Here is a 21,211-nt window from a genome sequence, read left to right as displayed (position 1 = left end):
GACTTCCAGTTATTAAATATTTTTTTAGAACAACACAACACTTATAAAGGTTATATATATGTGTATGCATGTATGTATATTTATTTATTTTGAAAACATAGACTAAATTGCCGTCATATCTGAAAGGTCAATGGATAAGAATGTATCTGAGAGAGTAGAATGGAAATGCACAGAGTAATCAATAACATGTAATTTACTTTCAAAATTTCTTTATAACATTCTCTTGTCATGAGAGAATTGGTACATATCCATGTACCAATACTGGGATTCCAGCACAATCTTATAACCCTTTGTGAGGAAGGACTTCTGGTATTCTTAGCATCAGAGGAGTAATGATTGTTGTTTAATCCCTTTCTAATATTTTTTAACTAAAGTATAAGTTTAATTTTCCTTTTGATTTACAAAGTGGAAGCTCTCGTTATGGTTTGTCTGTGACTATATCTCAATATTTTGTAGCAATGAATTGGGCTGAAAGTAATGACAATGATGATTTTACAGACCTATTTGGTCAGTGAGAAAAGACATGCCAAGTTAAATTTCCAAAGATGCAAGTCCAAATACAAATTCTGAGGTTGAAAGAACATACACAAAAGTATGTTACCTCTTGTATGGAATGTGATTTCTTCTAATATTTTTCTTCTTATTCCTGAGTAAAATTAAACACCATAGAATAATGCGTTATGTAATTTAAGCCACTATGTCCTTTAGTTTCTATTTTGTTTGTTTGCTGGTTTTTAGTCTTTAGTGAGATGAATGCTGAGTAAAAGAGAAAAAAGGAAGGCAAGTACTGGGAAAGAAAAGAGCAAGTGAGAAGATGAGGAAAGCACTGAGAAGATGAGGAAAAAGGAGGAGAGGATGCAAACACTTGAGAACAACAAAGGTGCAGGAAAAGAGAATAAGTGTTCTTCGGAGAAGTGTATAAAGTTAAACATTCCATTTGTATCATCTATTTGTTAGATGAAACATGGATGTCTGTTAGAAACATTTTCCAGTTGCCCAGCTCAAGAAATGTGGATCTGATATTTTATGAGAGCTGCAAATTATCATCAGGTCCATGAATTAAAGTAGTTTTATAGATGCTCAGCAATTCTGAAAGTAGTCTGTTACACTGAATTATTGTTTCATTTATTTCAAGATTATTCTTTTGTAATAGCAGTGCTTTTTCCATGTATTTCAAGAGCCTCTGCTACTTTCTGTGAAACTTTAAAGATAACATTTATCTGGAAATAAGCATCATTCATTCAAATTAGTATTAACCACAGTAGTATCTGACGTCACCTAACTATAAAATATATAGATAAGTTTTAGTAAAGCTTCTACGTTACAGAGGTTATGATAAGCTTAAAAAGTGACTTCACTGCAAAACAGACAAGTAGGACTGCAGTTTTTCTCTAGAAAAGCAAATGACTGGATAAAGCAGGATGAAATAAACTTTCCACCTTAAATTAGCTTAGCTGAAAAAAACCATCCAGGCAGTTACTTCCCCACTCTGAAAATCATTAGATAGTTTTTGCTTATCTTATATCTTCTTATGACAATCAATCCAGCCTATGATGCATCTTGATGCAACAGCTTGTGACTTGACCTCAAGCTAGTTTGCTCCAGCAACATATTTGAACTTGATAAAATGAGAAGTCATTCATCTTCATCAAGTTATCATTTTTAAGTATTGTTCACCATAATTTACTCTCACTGCCAGTATTTTTTTCAAATTTCCCATGAAAGGAAAATTCTTTAGTTGTTACATATAAAAATTTTAGCCAACCTTTCCAGTTTTACTATTTCTATTTTATGAGCTTTTATTTTACTGCCTCACAATATGAGAACAGATTTACACTTTGTTATTTCTATTATGACATGGAATATTTTACTAATTCATATGGAATAATAAAATCACTTCAGTTATTGAATACATTGTATCTAATGCAAAATTAAATATGTCATCTTAAGTTCCATGTTGGACCCCCCTGCTACATGTGTCATAATAAAAGTGAGTAATCTTGCAGACCAGCTAATTTCATACCATAAAGAATATATTATTAACTTTCATAATAAAAGAAACTATGAAAGTAGTAATTATAAAAGAAATTATGGACTTGACATTAAACATGTTTCTTATCTTGAGCCTTCCCTTTTCATCTTGAATACATAAGAAAATACTTTTGTTAACACCAGCCAGCATGTGCTGAAATTCTAAAAGAAAATATGATGAAAAATATATTATGTGTAAAACTTTCCTCATTTGGATGTGATCATTGTGAATGTAATTAAAATCAAAACGCTTACTCCAGCCATATTTTTACTTTTTGTTTCCCCTGTTAACATTTGAAAATATGTTCATGTTTACCCCAATTATTTTCAATTAAGTTCTTTTATGTATCATCAGACCTACTTTCGATATTCCACAATCAAGTCAAAAACATTCATACTTTGAATTTATTGTCTTGTTTTAATGATATAAGTCCCCTGTCATACGTGAACTAAGAGAATTGTCTGATTCTAATCCAGGTTTTATCTACACCTACACTAAAATATGTCCTTAATAAGAATTTAGGTAGTGACTTCATACTTGGAATTCCCAAGATCTAGTGATTTTTCTATGATGTATAAAATTATAATTTTACATTTTCTTTCTGAAAGCCAATGTATTCTGCATATTTATTTCCATACGTCTCTATATTGGTATGCATTTAAAGGTTAAGAGCAGTAAGGCACTCTTTATTTCCATTATTTTTTGATTCCTCACTTACACAGGTGATTCAATAACCATTTAATCTTTTTAGCTTTTTTTATTTTTTCTCTTAAATACATGCACTGCATTTGCTCTGCCCACGTCTGTGATATTGTTTATATTTTTCTCTCTTTCAGTATTTGCAGGACATTTTGAGAACTTTCAAGCAGTTTAAGTCAGTAAAAACATTCTGTTAATCGCGATGGCTTGCAGTTGAGTTTCTGTTGCATTTCTATGGTGTCTCCACTTTGTGTCTGTCTCTACTTTTTAAATAAATTTTCCTCGGTTATATATGCGTTCTTACACCTTCTGAAGTCATGGCTTCTTCAACACATTAATAATGTATACATTTGATTCTGAATTTTTAAACCAAAGGTTTTAGCCTCATGTCTAATTTGTGTTTTTCTATTGTTCTTGTTATGTGGTACTCATGTATAATAATTTTTTCAATCAATTTTTTTATTTTAACAAAATAATTTAATTTTATAAACACTTTCAAAATGATATCTTTATCTCTTTCTAAGTTATACTAAAATTATACTTCAATCTCATTTTGGTAGTTGAACAAGATATACTTTTCCTTTCTTTCCCAGCCTATGCAGAAAGAAGCTGTTTTATATTATCTATATTTTCATCTAACTTTATCCTCTGCTGTATCAGAAATCACTATCTGTTGGCATTTTGCAATACTGTTTGGTCTGACATTTACCTTGAAAGCAACATAGATTTTATTCCACTTGTTTGCTTGAATGCTGATGACTTCTGAGCAGAAGAGAATACATTAAAAAAATCCAAATAATTTTATTCACATAATATGTTCTAATTGGCTTATTCATTTATTGTTGTCTATCTACTCACATTTTACACACATGGACATTATACAAATAATGTGGGTTCTGTGCACATACCAATCCCTATTTAGGGGGATTTGTAGGGATTTGAAGAGACTGGGAAGAAAGATTTGTAATACTTTAACATTAGTTCTGACTGCACATCAGTTGACCATTTCCACCCTAATGCTACTGCCCAGCTCATGAAGCCTGGTGAGGATCAGGAATTTTGAGCATCCTGAACAAGTTGGTGCTCAGCCGTGCCATGCATTCTGCCTTTTCTGTCCCTTTGCAGCTCTCAAGTCCTCTGCTTGGCCTTTTAATAACTGTGACAATATTTCCTCCCTTTATAAAGATTGGATCTAAATGTTACTGATATCCATGGGAATTTCAGCTAGATCATGATGAGCTTTCCATCAGAACTATGTGCACTTCTGTTGTTTACCTGAAGCTTATACTTGATTGCTGAAATAGAACACTTTGAAGTACTTTTTTGTAATTACTGACTGGTAATTGGCAAATTCTGAGGGGTACCACAGGAATACTAATTTGTCTGGTCTTTAATAAAACAATTATATTATTTCAGATCCATGAGATAGAACCATATTGTTACAAAGAAAATGCATGAGCTGTCCTCATATTATTTGTATAATTTTCTCATGTTTCTCATGAAGTATTTCTTGCTTCAAGATTTAAATTCAGTACTATATTTTGAGCTCTATCAAAAAATGTGTTGTTCAAACCAGTGCTTATTTTTCTCTGAACAATAAGCTATGTTTACATTCTCCTATTGTAACAAAAAAATTACAGGACTTCAAATGCAAAAGTAAAATTATTTGGTTATTCTTATGAAAGATGGAGTCAAAGGCAAAACGTGAACTTAAACAATGCAGGATCATATCCATACATTGTTTTGAACTTGTTAATAGCTTCATATTAAAACTAGAAGGGTTCAAATGTCTTGTTTTTAAAACTGCACTCTGTGCCTTCCTGATTATCCTCTAGTCCTTCGGATTTCCTAGTGATATCAAAATCCCAATAACGTATGAATAAAATATTTTCCACTGCCTATTCTTTTATAATCTCTCCCGTTTTTTTGCAGTCTGTGGTCTAACAAAGACAAGGTTACTTAGGCCACATATCTTTTCTTATAAACCTCTAATCTATTGAAAATGCAGTAGACACATATGGTTTAAATTTGTTATTTTTTGATTACTACAGATTACAGATACTATAAATATTTTCCATCAGGAAAGTGCAATTTTGTGTGACAAACTTCAAGCTGTTTGTAATTGGACTGTATATTTTTGTGTAGTTCTTTTAGAAACAAGCTCCTGAGAAGTTTGCAGACTCACAGGGCAAGAACCACCTACTTAAACCAGTGTATCCCTAAACATCAAGGTAGTGCTGTGTTGTTCTACTAGAACTGGGTTCAGTGTCCAATATACAAATGGTAACTGACTTTCATTTAAGTAACAGGCAGTATTTTCCATTATGAGGAATACGGAAATGTTATAATGTAATACTGCTAGTAGTTATGAGTTGTACTTTTTGCCAAGTATCATTGGGAATAAATGTGATAGTGGAGTATATAACTTGCCTTAATGGATGCTCTAATAGCTTAGAAAGTTATCCAGTGATATGGGTGCGTGTTCTTAGGCCAGGTGGGATCCTATGCTTAGCCCAATCCTCTTCCTTTTCTGGAGCTCTCCTAATGATGGAGTACTGACATTGGTAATTACTCTTACCCTTCTCACTCTTTACCCGTTTCAATATCAATAAAATGTTAAGACAAACATGATGGTGACATTAATTCTTTTGGACAACAGGTCATGGAGACTTTGAGTAGGGGAAGCATCTTTTCTTGTACCTGATAAACCAGTGTGGTTTCCAGCATATAGGGGAAAGTATTTTTTGCTGCCAGATCATCCTTTAGTGGAGGGTTCCACCCTTTTTTCCTCACTTCCTTCAAGTTGAGGATCACTCAGATACCTCTGAACCCTTTATTCTCCTCTCTTCAAATCAACAAATCCCTCTGACACCAAAAAACTCCATAGTCCCCCAACTCAAACCATCAGAAACACAGGGAGAGCAGTTGCTGGTTATGCAAGAAGGCATTAAAGCTACACCCTGGGGAGAGGTACACAGTATGAAAAGAGATAAATGTTGGAAATCTTATGATACTGCTGCCAGGTAATAATTTTTGTACCTGGCTTCACACATATTTAGTTTCTACTTAATATGGTACTTAATGTGGTACTCCTGCTCACTGCCAGATGAACTCAATTAAATGATAATGTACATGACTCTCACAAGTAAGAGCTTCAACTTCAACTTCTTAATTTTACTTATCTATGCCCATAGGTGCATACATACACACACACACACACACACACAAATAATCTAAGGAAAGCGTGTGTTTCTGCATTTAAATATTGAGGGGTTTTTACAGTGATTGTATGGAAATATCTTTTGTATGTAATTTCAAAGGATTGTAGAGAGAAAAATAAGTGAGTATTGACAAATATGTATTAAAGAACATGGCTAGTGAAGCATTATTTATTAAGATAAATCAATTTCCAGTCTCTGAGTGGTCTTGGTGCTGCTGTTTGTCAACTACACCTGGGAAAACAATTGTCCTTTCATGAATGTGGTGACTTTGTCCTATGACTACTTTATATTTGAATCTTAATATCTTGCAGTATCTTTTTTATAGACAGAGAAAGAAATCTGGGATGCTCTGTGACTGCTGAAAACCTCATGCTTCCTTTGATATGCTTTAGAATTAACCACTACAGACTACCTGCAAAAACAAAGAATATGCCTGTTTTCCTTGTCCTTCCTGTTCTCCAGATACTTGATAGTAGTCACTGGGATGAAAATTTTTGTTTAAAAAAAGCATACTCATATAATTTGACTTTTCAATTATCAGGATAAAACCAAACTTCAGGATCAATTAAGTGAAGTAGTAATAAGAAGTCAATTTTTATTTGCATTGTAAAGGGACATTTAAATTAAAGTTATCAGAGGTATTGTTTGCCTTGGGGCTGATTATTTAGATGGCCATACAGTAAGGTTGAAGATTGTAGTGAAAAGATTTCAGGTTTCCTGAAACTTTTCTCCTTGAGGTGAGAAACAGAAAGGGAAGATTAAAACTCCGTATTGGAAAAATTGCTTAAATTTTCTGAAGATGCAAATTTGTCAATACTTGTAATGAGGTACAAAGTGCATGAGTTTTAAAGTGATTCACTAAAAGTTACCATTTAGCCATGCCATGTAATTGTATTAATGTGATTTAGTCAAAAGTTCCTATTTAATGGAATTTTTGCCTCAAAACAAATTCATTGAATGAAGCGGAATTATTTTCTGGAAATCTTGAAAGAATAAATTTGGGCTGATTTGTTGGAGGACCCTGAGAACTGCCAGCCAGAGAGTTTCATCTGTACCTGGTATGATTTTGGTCATTAGGGATAGCAAACATGGCTTTACCAAGGGCAAATTCTGCCTGACCGATCTCACAGCCTTCAGTGGTGGACTGACTGCATCAGTGGATAAGGTACCTTTCAACAGCATATACCTAGACTTCTGTAAGGCCTTTGATATGATCCCCCACAATAGTCATGCTGCTTAATTGGAGACATACAGGTTTGATGGTTAGACTGTTACACGGATAAGGAATTGGATAGTTGGCCTCATTTGAAGATTTACAGTCAATGATTGTGTCCAAGTGGAAACCATAAAGAATGGTATCCCTCAAGAGTCTTTACTGGGGCTAATACTATTTCATTCCTTTTAAAATTACACAGACATTGAGAAAGACTGCACACTTAGCAAGCTTGCAGATGACACCAAGCTGTGTGGTGCAGTTAATACACCCGAGTGAAGCGACAGAATGTCTGGATGACAGACTTAGAGGTATGTACCTATGCAAATCTCATGAAGTTCAACAAGGCCAAGTCTAAAGTGCTGCACCTGGACTGGGGCAATCCTCAGCATTGCAACAGACTGGGATTAAGAGACAGAGCAGCTCTGCTGATAAGGACTTGAGGGTACCAGTAGATAAAACTCAGCATGACCTAATGATTTTAAATGAAAAAGAAGGTTTGGGTTGGACATGAGGACAAATATTTTAGGTGTTGACGCTCAAAATTATTGAGACACTGAAACAGGTTGCCTAGAGAATTTGTGGATATTCTATCATTAGAAAAGTTCAAGATCAGGTTGGATGGGGTTTGAGCAAACTGATCTAGAAGAACATGCCCCTGCCCATGGCAGGCGGGTCGAACTTTGAAGTTCCTTTCTAACCCAAACCATTCTATGATTCTGAAATGACAGTATAGACAGAGCAGATGTTTTTCTGGTTTTCTCTGATAATTATCGTTCTAGATCTGACATTATAGAAAAACTGGAAATTACCTGTAAAGGCCTCCTCAACTCAGAGCACATAGGAATATTGCTTTAGCTGTCAGTGACTAGAACATATACCTCTGGGAAGCTTACAATGCAAGTATATGAATAACTTTCCTAATAGAGATATTGTGAACATGAAAAAAGACAATAAAAAATTAAAGATCTATATCAATTATTACACATTAAATCTATATTTACACGGAAATATGTAGGTATATATGTAGATATACAGAGATATCTAAGTAGACACCTAGATCCCTAGATCTTTATATCTAACCTCTCTCTCTAAAATTATATCAAAATAATGGTAAAACTATGTCAACACAGATACAGATATAGATACATATATACACAAATACATGTAAGTTTTCACCACAGGCAATTGAATTCCATTATTTTTAAATTTTTCTACTAAACACAGGCTGAGTAGCACGAAGTTTAATTACTGCTAATTAGCTAGAGGTGAAGAAAGTAGAAAATTAATGTGGCTCATTTATTTTTCCATATTACCACAATGTCCACTTACTTATGTTGTTCTAAAGTTTGGGCTTTTTTTCAGATTTCAGCTTCAGTCTGTAAAAATTATTGATTCTGATGTTATTTGCCAAGAAAGGACATCAACTACAACATTCATTTTGATCCTATTTTTATTGTAGTAACCCACAGTATTGCATTTTAAATGATCTCAAAATAAGCAATCCAGAAATGCTTCTGCTGCTTCAGCTTTGTGAATCTACTCTTCTTGTAGATGAAGCCAGCTTCCTTCCTTCCTTCCTTCCTTCCTTCCTTCCTTCCTTCCTTCCTTCCTTCCTTCCTTCCTTCCTTCCTTCCTTCCTTCCTTCCTTCCTCCTTCCTTCCTTCCTTCCTTCCTTCCTTCCTTCCTATTCCTTTCCTTCCTTCCTTCCTTCCTTCCTTCCTTCCTTCCTTCCTTTCCCCTTCCTTCCTTCCTTCCTCCTTCCTTCCTTCCTTCCTTCCTTCCTTCCTTTCCTTCCTTCCTTCCTTCCTTCCTTCCTTCCTTCCTTCCTTCCCCTTCCTTCCTTCCTTCTTCCTTCCTTCCTTCCTTCCTTCCTTCCTTTCCTTCCTTCCTTCCTTCCTTCCTTCCTTCCTTCCTTCCTTCCTTCCTTCCTTCCTTCCTTCCTTCTTCCTTCCTTCCTTCCTTCCTTCTTCCTTCCTTCCTTCCTTCCTTCCTTCCTTTCCTTCCTTCCTTCCTTCCTTCCTTCCTTCCTTCCTCTTCCTTCCTTCCTTCCTTCTTCCTTCCTTCCCTTCCTTCCTTCCTTCCTTCCTTCCTTCCTCCTTTCCTTCCTTCCTTCCTTCCTTCCTTCCTTCCTTCCTTCCTTTCCTTCCTTCCTTCCTTCCTTCCTTCCTTCCTTCCTTCCCCCCCTCCTTCCTTCCTTCCTTCCTTCCTTCCTTCCTTCCTTCCTTCCTTCCTTCCTTCCTTCCTTCCTTCCTTCCTTCCTTCCTTCCTTCCTTCCTTCCTTCCTTCCGTCCTTCCTTCCTTCCTTCCTTCCTTCCTTCCTTTCCTTCCTTCCTTCCTTCCTTCCTTCCTCTTCCTTCCTTCCTTCCTTCCTTCCTTCCTTCCTTCCTTCCTTCCTTCCTTCCTTCCTTCCTTCCTTCCTTCCTTCCTTCCTTCCTTCCTTCCTTCCTTCCTTCCTTCCTTCCTTCCTTCCTTCCTTCCTTCCTTCCTTCCTTCCGTCCTTCCTTCCTTCCTTCCTTCCTTCCTTTCCTTCCTTCCTTCCTTCCTTCCTTCCTTCCTTCCTTCCTTCCTTTCCTTTCCTTCCTTCCTTCCTTCCTTCCTTCCTTCCTTCCTTCCTTCCTCCTTCCTTCCTTCCTTCCTTCCTCCTTCCTTCCTTCCTTCCTTCCTTCCTCCTTCCTTCCTTCCTTCCTTCCTTCCTTCCTTCCTTCCTTCCTTCCTTCCTTCCTTCCTTCCTTCCTTCCTTCCTTCCTTCCTTCCTTCCTTCCTTCCTTCCTTCCTTCCTCCTTCCTTCCTTCCTTCCTTCCTTCCTTCCTTCCTTCCTTCCTTCCTTCCTTCCTTCCTTCCTTCCTTCCTTCCTTCCTTCCTTCCTTCCTTCCTTCCTTCCTTCCTTCCTTCCTTCCTTCCTTCCTTCCTTCCTTCCTTCCTTCCTTCCTTCCTTCCTTCCTTCCTTCCTTCCTTCCTTCCTTCCTTCCTTCCTTCCTTCCTTCCTTCCTTCCTTCCTTCCTTCCTTCCTTCCTTCCTTCCTTCCTTCCTTCCTTCCTTCCTTCCTTCCTTCCTTCCTTCCTTCCTTCCTTCCTTCCTTCCTTCCTTCCTTCCTTCCTTCCTTCCTTCCTTCCTTCCTTCCTTCCTTCCTTCCTTCCTTCCTTCCTTCCTTCCTTCCTTCCTTCCTTCCTTCCTTCCTTCCTTCCTTCCTTCCTTCCTTCCTTCCTCCTTCCTTCCTTCCTTCCTCCTCCCTCCTCCCTCCCCTCCTCCCTCCTCCCTCCTTCCTCTCCTCCCTCCCTCCCTCCTCCCTCCCTCCCTCCCTCCCTCCCTCCCATCCCTCCCTCCTCCCTCCCTCCCTCCCTCCCTTCCTTCATTTTTTTCCTTCTCCAGAGAATTAGAGATTCTTTCAACGAAGTTGGCAAGGTTTCCTGTAGTAGCTGTAAGCATGGTTTTAACAATTATCCTGGGTTACTCAATACATTCTGCCCCAGTTTTTGGGACTCCTACATGTAAATTTTAGGAAAATTCTCAGTCAGATGCATAATACATAGCTTCTGTTTAAAACTACCCACACTTGCAGAAAAATATCACTTCATCCTGAGTTTATGTAATTTATCTGACAGTTTAAAATAGTGAAATACTTTTAAAATACAAGTTGAAACACTTTAAGTCATAGGACCAGAAACTTGAATCTTGTACTGGTTAATCCTTAAGACTTATTTTAGTTCTAATCAGCAGTCAAACTGTGAATATGTTCTACTCTGAGTGTGCTACACACACAGATCAGTACACAAGCTACACAGGAACCATTTGTTCGTATGCAATTGTTAACAAATCTTCAGCTTTGTATTCCTCTGAAATCAGCATGTATAGATGGATATATATGGATAGATATTACATAGTATACTTCTCGAGTAATCAAGAGAACCATGGTCCTATGTGTGTATATAAAGTGCAGTTTTCTATTTAATCATATAACAGCTTTGCAAACATAAAATAGTTAGAAAAACTATTCAGCCTGTAGGCTTTTGGTTTGGGGAGTGCTATGAACTAGAGTCTCAGCAACTGGAGACAGAAAAAAACCCCAGAGGGCCTGTGTGTATTTGAGAAGTTTATTCTTTGGATCTATAATTGTTTCTGTATCCCATATTTTCTTTATTATTTGGATCTATATGGTAGAGATGTGTAAGGAAAACTCGCTCTGAAACGTAACTGTGAATTTCCTGAGCATAAATTCAAAAGGCACACAAATTATTAGAGTGAGTATCATTGTAAGAAGTGCTAAATCTTTCATTCAAGCAGTGTTCACATTTATGTTTCTAAATGTGCAACACTGGCCATGTTCCTAAATCATCATCTCTTAGATTCAACCTTTCAGTAGGGATGAAAATTTTTTTTTTTGGTCAAAAACTTCAGTCTGTGGTGCAGTCTAACAACTTCCTAGTTCACTCCCCATTTTGAGCTAAATGGTTTTTTTTTCCCTTAGCTTCAGGTAAAGATTCTCGACCAGTGGAATTTTTGGCCAATGGTAGCGGAGAGCAGCTGTACCAATTTTTTTTTGAGAGTTTCTTCTATTTAATTGCCTTTAGAAAGTATTGTAAGTACATTAAATGCAACACTTTTTTTTTTTTTTTTTTTTTTTTTTTTTTTTTATTTAAATCTGAAAGTCTTTTTGCTTACTGCAGGGATGGTTTGGTACCATAAGTAGATTTTTCAAGAAAAGGATGACTGGAAGAGCAGATAGTACCAGAAGCTTGAATTTTATCAAAATGTGACAGATGTAATTAAAATATGACAAAAGAAGTACTTCAAGTAATGTGTGAGTTTTCAGCCTTAGATGCTTCTACTACTATTACTACTGCTAAGCAAAGAACAATTACCTTCAGTATTGTTCTATTCCGTGAAGGAACTTGAAGATATTAATTAATTTTATTTAGAACACAAGGGATTTTACTTATTATCTTACTCTAGAAAAGATGTAAATCCAAAGAGATAGCTGTCTTGACTAAGAAAGAACTCATATATAACACAAATTTAAAACTATTAAGAGCAAGATCAAGCTCAATTGCTGGTAATCCATGGATTGCAGATAACAGGAAGGAATGAAGAGACTATATTATTTTCTAGATAGAAATCCATTTTTCCTATGAGTCTGAATTCCCGTTAGTAATGAAATTACCTTTCATATTTCGGAAGCAAATGTGAAGATTATAGCAAATCTTCCAGGAAATGGGAAAATATTTTCTGTAATTTAATATTTTTATGTTTACTCTGAGGAAAATATAATTTTTCTTATCAGATAGCATCATTATGAGAACATAGATTCAGCTCTCATTTTTACTCAGGGTAAGGGAAATGCACAAAAGTAATTTCACTGGCTTCAGTGGGACCAGTCTTATTGCAAAATGTTACTCGTTCTGAATACAGGTTCTGGAATGCAGCACAAGCACAAACAGCTCTCCTGACAAATAGTTTAAACATCTACAAGAATTTCCTTCTGAAATGAATATGTTTTCCTGACTTTTTTTCACTTTTACTGCACAAGCAAAATTATTTCCATGTGATTACCCACAGCCAGCATCTTTGACTTAAAAATAAGAAGAAAGAACATTTTTACAATAGCTTCCCACTACAAAGTTTAATGTTTAAATCCACCAGTGTGAAAAACAGTAGCAAAGAATAATGCTATGTGAAAGTATTGTAATAAACAAAAAAGTAAGCAGAAAAGTTCAGCCAGAATGCAGCACTATAAACTTAAGAAAATCCATTGTAATATATTGTTTTGTATAAATATTTTATTAATTTTCTCTAAAATTAGCATGAGTTATGCTTGAGTTTATGTCTCCAGATGCATGTACACATGCATGAAGGTGCATATGTATATATATAAATATATATATATATACATATATATGTATGCATATATACATATATATGTATATATGTTTATGTATATATCATTTTTATATATTACATATATATAAAACACAGCTCTGTTAATAAACTGGGGCAATTTTTGCCTGTTAAAATCAGATGTGAGTAGTTTACTGATACCTTTAAAGCATACAGAATTTATAACTGCTTGATTGTAAAATTATAAATTTCATTTGTTCTGTTCCCTTTTTTTATTCCATATAGAAACAATGGGATTGACTTCACCCTTTTAGCCAACTCAGACCATTTTTGCTTCGCCTCTTCATCTCCTTAGGAGCAAATATTGAATGATAGGTACAGAGGAAATAAAATCCAAATATTTTAGTGAAATCTTATGCTGAGTTTTTTTGGATTATTATATTTTTAAATTTCCATTATTGAACACTTTTTACACAACTTAATGTTTTATTCAATTTTTTTTTTAAACATGCAGAAGCAAAAAATGTCAAATTTTACTCCACTGATTATCAATATAATAGATCATATTTTAGAAAGTAATGGTGAAATCAAATTATGCCTGTATATACTGCCATGAGGCTTGTATACATCATTAATTGACTTCAGCTGAACTATTAAAAATATGTACATTCAGATAATCTCCTTCTGAGAGCTGTTATGTAATTTGTTTAAAATGATGGAAAGGCCTACTGTTTCCATCCCCAAACATGAATGTATTATCCACAATTTTGTCTATATTACAGAATCTCTTCTTGGGTGTAATTTACAAAGATCATGTTTTGAATCTAGACAAGTGCTCTAGATCTTTCTCGACATACTTAAGTACAATGGCAAGATGTTGTCAGTGTTTTTTAGAAAGTAGAATGCTTGAGTACCAACATGTGTGGCGCAAAACTGCAATATCATTACAGGCAAAATTTACATGAAGACAGTGGTTCTTTCTCTCAAATACAACCTCTGAGGACAATGCAACCTGAACACCATCTAGCATCTAGGAAATTTGTACTTACCTAAACCTCCTTGATATTTGGATACGAGGAGATAACATAATATGAAAACTGTTTTTTTCTGAGATAAGGAAACATTCCACAGTGATGTTGTCTGGTTGTTGCTATTACTCTTACTACTAAAAACTGTGAATTTAGTTATAGAAGTTTACATTTTACTAGCCAGAGAATACACTGGCCATCACTTGAGGAACTCAGTTTTGCAGTTGCAGAAATACAATTTCTGAGAAACATTTGTGGACATTGATGGTGTTATTTAAGTATTCAAGATAAATACATTTTTATGAACATTGATGTAATCATACAGAGAAATTGGAGGACTGGGAGGCCCCATATTACCCCTTGCTCTGACACAGAACTACTCTGTAACTGAGGCCAAGTCAAGTCTCTGTGTGGCACTGTGTGTGTATGGAATGACAACACCACCACCCATGTTTTTTTGTAATCTTCTCAAGATTGCAGAACAGAGATTATAAATAGCATACTTCACTTCCTGATATTTCTATAGTAAAATTCCATACTGTGTATTAATTTTTTTTCTAAAACATTTTGAGCCCTCTTCTGAGCTGCAGTATACATCCAGTATTTTTCCTTTTTCCTGAAGCTAGTAATTTTTTTCCCAGAAGTAGCCAAGCCTCAGTTTCACTGGGATTTTGCACTGCAGACACATAGGTCAAGATCCTCCTCTCCTGTTCAGTCATGCTCATCAAGTAGTCCTCAATGCCACTGGGGTATTTTTTATCACAGTCACTGAAATTCAGGAAAATAGCTTGCCTTTTAACATTCAGGAATTTCCTATGTATTTTAAAGGCAAGAAGAGAAAGTATTCTGACTACTTTTACAAAAATCCTTTTTGTTCACTTCCTGGTGCTTTATTTTCCTTCTCCTCCTACCACCTTTAGCAAAATTTTGGATTTATTCCTATAATTGATTCACTCATATAAAGAATGCAATTAGCTTTTACTTGGACATCTCTATTCATGTTCAAATATTAGTCCTTCTGCAGATAACATTTGCATGTAACACCTGCTGCAAGCCTTAGAAATCCAGAAGGCATTCTGATATGAGTGGGAGATGCATTTTTCTCTAGGTTTTTGCTTCAGTTACCTTCTGCAGTTAAATAGCTCTGACTTAATGGAAGAAGTAAATACATTTATATGTACATATTGTGCTATAGTCCAGCCTATGTACCCCAGTTTTCTTATATCCCCAGAACAAACTCATCTTCAGTGAAAATTGCCAGTCCTGTTACTCGCTGGCTCTACTTCTCAAACACTTCAGCCAGTAGATTCCCTGCAACCCACGTTGTGCAGATTCAGAAACCATCTACTGATGCCAGAGATAAGCGAATGTCAGAATTAAGTTGCACAGTCCTTTCAGTAGCATTATGGGTGATGACATTTAAACTAGTGGATTTCAGTTATTACATTTTGTTTGGTGGATAGGTCAGGGAATGAAATCATTGTTATTGGCTGATCCCATGATGAGAGGGCGTCTCTGCTGAGATCAGCATCCTTGAAGAGCAACAGTGGGGTGAGAAGAGAGCACAAATCCCTGATGCGTTCTGGAGAGGAGGACAGCCTTTTCAGAATGGTCACTTCTGTAGACAAGTGTGAAAATTCTGAAAGCTTCAAGCAATTTTACCATGGACCTGTACAAAGCATATGGCAGAGCTGTTTCTCCCCACATTTTCTCTACAAACTGCATCACCAAACTTCTGCTTGTGCTTAGGTGAGACGTACCAGTTGCACACAAAGCATAATATTCTACATTAGTGGCTACAAGGCAATCTCTGAAATTAAAAACTCTGCTTAGTTCACGCAATAAACATGAAAAATTTGATTGTTGAATTCACTCCATTAAGTTTTAAAAGACTTGGCAACTATTTTAGGTACAAGTAGTATTACTGATACTGTTACATTTCTTCATTTAAAATTAATTTTGTTTACCTGACTTAAAAAAGCCCAAACTATTTCTTTCACAGACATTTGACTGTATAATGTTTTATATTTTTGTTAATAAAAAATCACATTAGCTGTAACTATATTTAATTCTTTCTTGAATTTGCATTATTATCCAATGAAGTGCAAATGACAAGACAATATAATTTATCTGACAGATTGACATGTGGATAGCAATATGGCTTTTTTAATAACTAATTAAATTCACTAATAAATTTCTTAATAGTCATATACAAATTATAACACAAGCCTTCTGAGTATTTAATTAGTTCACTCAATTTTTTGGAATAAAATTATCATTTCAGGTATGGAGAATGACTTTGAGACAATGATTTTTAAAGGTCTGTCATTAGGAATTCCTATCACTATGACAAATGTTATTTATTACACAAACCTTTTGATCTAATCTCCAAAACTAGTGTAAATGTTACACTTGTCTTTTTATCCATATATATCTTTTTCATGAGTAGCTAGTGTGGTACTGAGCAATGAAGCATAATCCTGCAGTGGTTTCAGTGAAATATTAGTTTTATCACTTTTATCCCTTTAATCAGAGCAAGAATCATACATTGGTTGTAAATTTTTCTACTGAAAATAGAAAGTGTTTTGCGAAAATACCATTTTATTTTCTGAATTTTGACTTAAATCTGTTACAAGGTGAGTGGCTGCTGTATGCACACTGCCTTACAACAGCAAGGGATATCAATTTCCTTTTAGTTCATATACATCATTCTTTCTTTGAAGCTCATACAGTGAAATTGAATGGATGTGACAGCATATTTCTTGCATGTGAAAAGGCAAAATGTCTTTCAATTGTTTTCTGCTGCTTACTTCAGAATCAAGTGGTCAGTTTGACCTTTTATGCTTTCTGCAATACCTTCTGTGGGACTCTCTGATTGCATAGATTAGGCTGACAATGTAGTTTGGAAGCACTTCTGAAAGCATCCTTGCACTTTAAGCCTGTTGACTTTGGCTTACTGCTACGGATATCCAAAGGCACATCTCCTTTAGCTCTCAGTCTTTATGAACCCTGAGCTTCACTTCCCCCTGTAACACATATTAAAAAATCCCACTAATTTTACTACTTTCTCTAAAGAAAATTTTAAAAAGCCTTAGTACTTCATTCTTAGTAGGAGCAAAGACTTCCTATTTTTTCATCCTTCTTAACCAGGGTTGCTTTCATTGGGTGTATTGAAAAACTCATTTATGGAAATAAAAAAGAAAAAAGGGGCGGGGGGAATGGCTTCTATCTGGACAGGTAGAAAAGCATCCTGCACAAAAGTTAGGCTATAATGCTACCCCTGTCTGGCAGGAAAAAACAAATTATATCTAATAGTATTGCCAAAGAGCATAGGCATTGCTAATTTTTAATGTGCACAAGTAGTTGTCATATATGCATTATCAAAAGTTTAGATTTCAGCAATTTAGTCGGTTGGGGTTTTTTTTAACTCCGTAGGAGAAATATCCCCAGTGTTCTGCTGACACTGCCTTCACTCCCCCTTCCCTAAAAAGTACCTGTAAGGCATCCTCAACGTTTTAGACACCCCTAAGGAAAGCACCATCTCTTTCTCTGCCGGCAGTTGTGGTGCTGCAGAAAGTTGAAGTACTCACCCAGCTGTCGGTGTGAGCCCGGCTCTGCCCGCTCCGAGCTGCTCCTCTGCCTGCCGCCCGCCTCCTGCAATCTCCCGTGCCTCCGGCGCGGAACGCGCCCGCCTCTCACCAGGGCTCCCTCTCTCCCGGCATCACTTTTAAGTCAGGCAGGCAGCGAGAAGAAGCCAAAGGGACTCTCAGTCTGATTGGTTTCCATTCAGCGCCCCTGATTAATGGAAAGCGTCCCTCGCAAGGAGAGGCGCTGCCTCCCCTCGCGGAGATGCCGCTGTGATGGAGCCGCAGCGCTCAGCGTGAGCAGGTTTGGGGCTGGGGGACAGCACCGCGGCTCTGCCAGCCAAGCAGCGATTTGCAACTGAATGCAGTGGGAGGGTTCAGAGAGGAGGGCTTTGTTAAGGACCCTCTTATTAACTAAAGCTTTAATACAGAGGCTCATGTTACCAGCTCAGTTTGGTCTGTTTCAATAACAGAGGTAAAGGTATACCATATGAAGAAAAAACAAATTGCTCTAAATATCTATACTAGCAACACAGTGTCATTGCTGTGCAATACACACTGGAGAATGCAAAATTAACCTCTAATGCTACTGTGGTGACAAATGATTTTAAGGTGAAAGAAAACAAGTTATGTGAGATTTCCCTGTGTGCTCAATAGGTTTACAGCTCTAGTGTCACTTGCAGCTATTGATAATGATGGGCTTGTCACTGTACCTGAAAGTGAACATAATACAAAGTTGCAAGGGATGTTTTGGGAATTGTGACTAATAATGTTCAAGTCATTCACAGAAATAAATAGTTTTGCCAGCCACAATACTGAATTTCCTGGTTTCTGGTGCAGCCTGTTTGGGTACAAGTAATCACTGCTCACTACTGCGACATCAGATGTTAAATATTGCAGAATATTGTGTTCAATATTACAGAAATTTGCTTGACTATTATTTCAATTGAAGCATAATGGCCTTTACTAAAATAAGAAAACTGGAGTATCCCAAATTCTGGTTTTTTGCAATTTGTGCCCTTTTTGTTGGTTCCTGGGTGCTTAAGACTATTTGAGTCAATGACATAAAATAAAAAGTTGCAATGGAACTTCTAGAAGCTGCTTGGCATTACTTTCTGTCCTGACAAACCCTGATGATAGCCCTTGTGGGCATCAATAGAATAGCAGGAAATGCTGCTAAGTGTAGTTATCTAGTCTTGTGGCATACTTAATTTAGTGCCAACACTTTCTCTTAGAAAGGTGAATGATGAGGTTAGTTTGTAGTTATGAAATTTTACTAGGGCTGTGCTTTCAGTAGTTGGGGTGAAAAAAGATACAGGTTCAATCTGGTGGTGAAACTGTACTATAACAAAAGGAAGATTTTAATCAAATAACCAAGTGAGAAATCTAAAGGGTTTTTTTAGGCTCTTGTTATTGCTTTAGGACTGTCATTGATGAGCTCAACAGACTCATATTCACAATACACTGTACCTAGTGAGAACTAATTCACCATTAGATCTCATTTGAAATTCTTGAGGGATTGATGCAATTCACAAACACCAGTCAGAGCCTTTCAATTTAATTAAGTGGCAGTTAAATTGGGCTCTAAAAGAACTAGGTCTTTGAATGCTACACATCCATGAAAGCAATATTTGCATATGTGTTACATACTGCAGAATTGGGTCTAATATAGGAATATCAGAAAGCTAAATCCAGACTCAGAACAAAATCAATTAATGCAGTTCAGGTAAAACACATAAAGCAAAGTTCAAATTAGCATCTTCATTCCACAGTGGGTCCACTTCAGCAATAGAACTACTGGGAAAAATTATTTAGTATAATTTTTGTCCCAGTAATTATGTGGAAGAACAAAAAGAAAAGCTACTGACAACTGTATATCTCTGATTTCCTAAAGTCTCAGTGCAGATTTAAATCTTGCATACCCTAAAAGGTATTTTCTTAATAGGAAGATGTCTGGATGATAAAAGGGCATGACTAATGGCTCTACTTTTTTTTCATTGTGCTGATTTTTCTTCATTCTCTTGGCTTCTGTTCGGGAACATTGTGGCTACTCCAATCAATACTAGGAGACCATCCAGGTACGAAGGAATCCCTGAGACTGCAAAGATGAACAAAATATCTTTTCATAATATTTTCTTGAATTTATTCAGTGGCATCTGGGGACCTGGCTCCTGTTTAAAGGTAGGCATAGATGTACTCAATACCAGTCACAGGACACTCAGACAAATGGAAATGGCTCCATTTGATGTTGATGCCATCTACAAATTTGTAGTAAAACAAGCAACTTTATTTATATTAGACAGCATACAGCCTGTTCTATCATATCTATTTCTCATTGTGGTTTAAATACAGCAGAGTAAGTACTATAGTGAGGAAATATTGAAATTATGTGCCATTCATTAACAGAAAAAAAAGGAGCATTTCTAATACAAACAGTGTTGCATGATGGGGATAAAAAGTTTTGCAATATACACTGTAAGTGGAATATACATCAAAAGTAGGCCAAAAAGGAAAAAAGTGTAGGTGTGACAGCAAATAGGGAGAGATGGGTGGAAATCTAAGGCTGTGCTCTAACATGCAGAAGGCTACTCCATATAGGGGAGGAATACAAATTTCTCCTTCTGTAAAAGAGTGGGCAGTGGAAAGAGATATGGAAAATCAGAAAGTGCACCAAAAGGATAAGGCAGGAATGCTTGTATTGCAAGACAGGCTGTACTTCAGTTTTTATATTTTATGAAGACTCTTGGAATCAGGTCTCTTCTCTTTTCACCCCTATTCATCTTTCTTTCTTTACCTTCACAAAAATTTGTCTCCTAGCATCCATAGGAAGCAGGAAGCCGTGATTTCATACCTAATCTTCATTGAAATTCTAAACATTTCCTTGTTTCACAGAGGCTAAGATCACTCAGAAGTGCATGGAGTTGGGCTGCTTGCCATGTTAAATCATTCTGAGTTCAGGCACTGTTTCCCATCAGTTTTTCTCTTCCTGACATATTTACACTTAACTTGTTTAAACAGAACTAAGTGCAAATAAAACTTCAGAAGGGAAAAGTAATGATCCATTTTTATCCCTAGTCAGAATATGATGTCTAGGTCTGTCGGTGGGACTGTTCTCTCATTTCATTTCTTCCCATACTTCTGATAAACCAAAGCAGACCTGAATTTTCACAAATATCTGTTCTCATACATCCTAGAGTCTGTAAGGAAAACTTGGCATGCAGTTTGGTTGTAAGAACTTCCCTGAATTATGCCGTTTCAATAGGAGTTTTTTCCATTGTCAGAAATTTTATATATGTATTTAATCTTTCTCAGATAACAGACTGCGTGATGTCAAAAAAGAACAGTGCTGAACAGAATAGAACAATCAAGAAACATGTAACTAAATTAAGGCTTCCTGAGATTCACAAGAACAACGTCAACAGTTTTGTTACTTTAGCTCTGTTAAATTTCATCAGAGACTTTAAGATCATGAAGCATAAAAAACTGGATCGAGTAATTGTCAGTAGTTGAAAAACTAATCTTAAAAACATCTGTATTTTTACTTAGTCAATCAGTTCAGAAGAATGCTATTAGCTTCTTTTCCAGCTTCTCTCCCAGCT

The 21,211-nt window shown here is 36.1% G+C and overlaps 1 protein-coding gene across 1 annotated transcript in view; it reads right to left on the bottom strand.

Annotated features, from left to right (window-relative positions):
- The window catches only part of LOC306800420 (cadherin-9), a 98,438-nt gene extending 80,548 nt beyond the window's left edge, over window positions 1–17,890 (bottom strand). The window contains exon 1 of the mRNA XM_079302518.1: window positions 17,619–17,890. The gene's annotated coding sequence lies outside the window, so the exon portion shown is untranslated. The remainder of the gene's footprint in view (window positions 1–17,618) is intronic.
- Between the last annotated feature and the right edge of the window lie 3,321 nt (window positions 17,891–21,211).

This window comes from Erithacus rubecula, assembly GCF_903797595.1.
Source record: "Erithacus rubecula genome assembly, chromosome: 3".
Classification (NCBI taxonomy): domain Eukaryota; kingdom Metazoa; phylum Chordata; class Aves; order Passeriformes; family Muscicapidae; genus Erithacus; species Erithacus rubecula.
The sequence above is the reverse complement of the archived record's forward strand: the minus strand, read 5'-3'. Positions and strand labels throughout refer to the sequence as shown.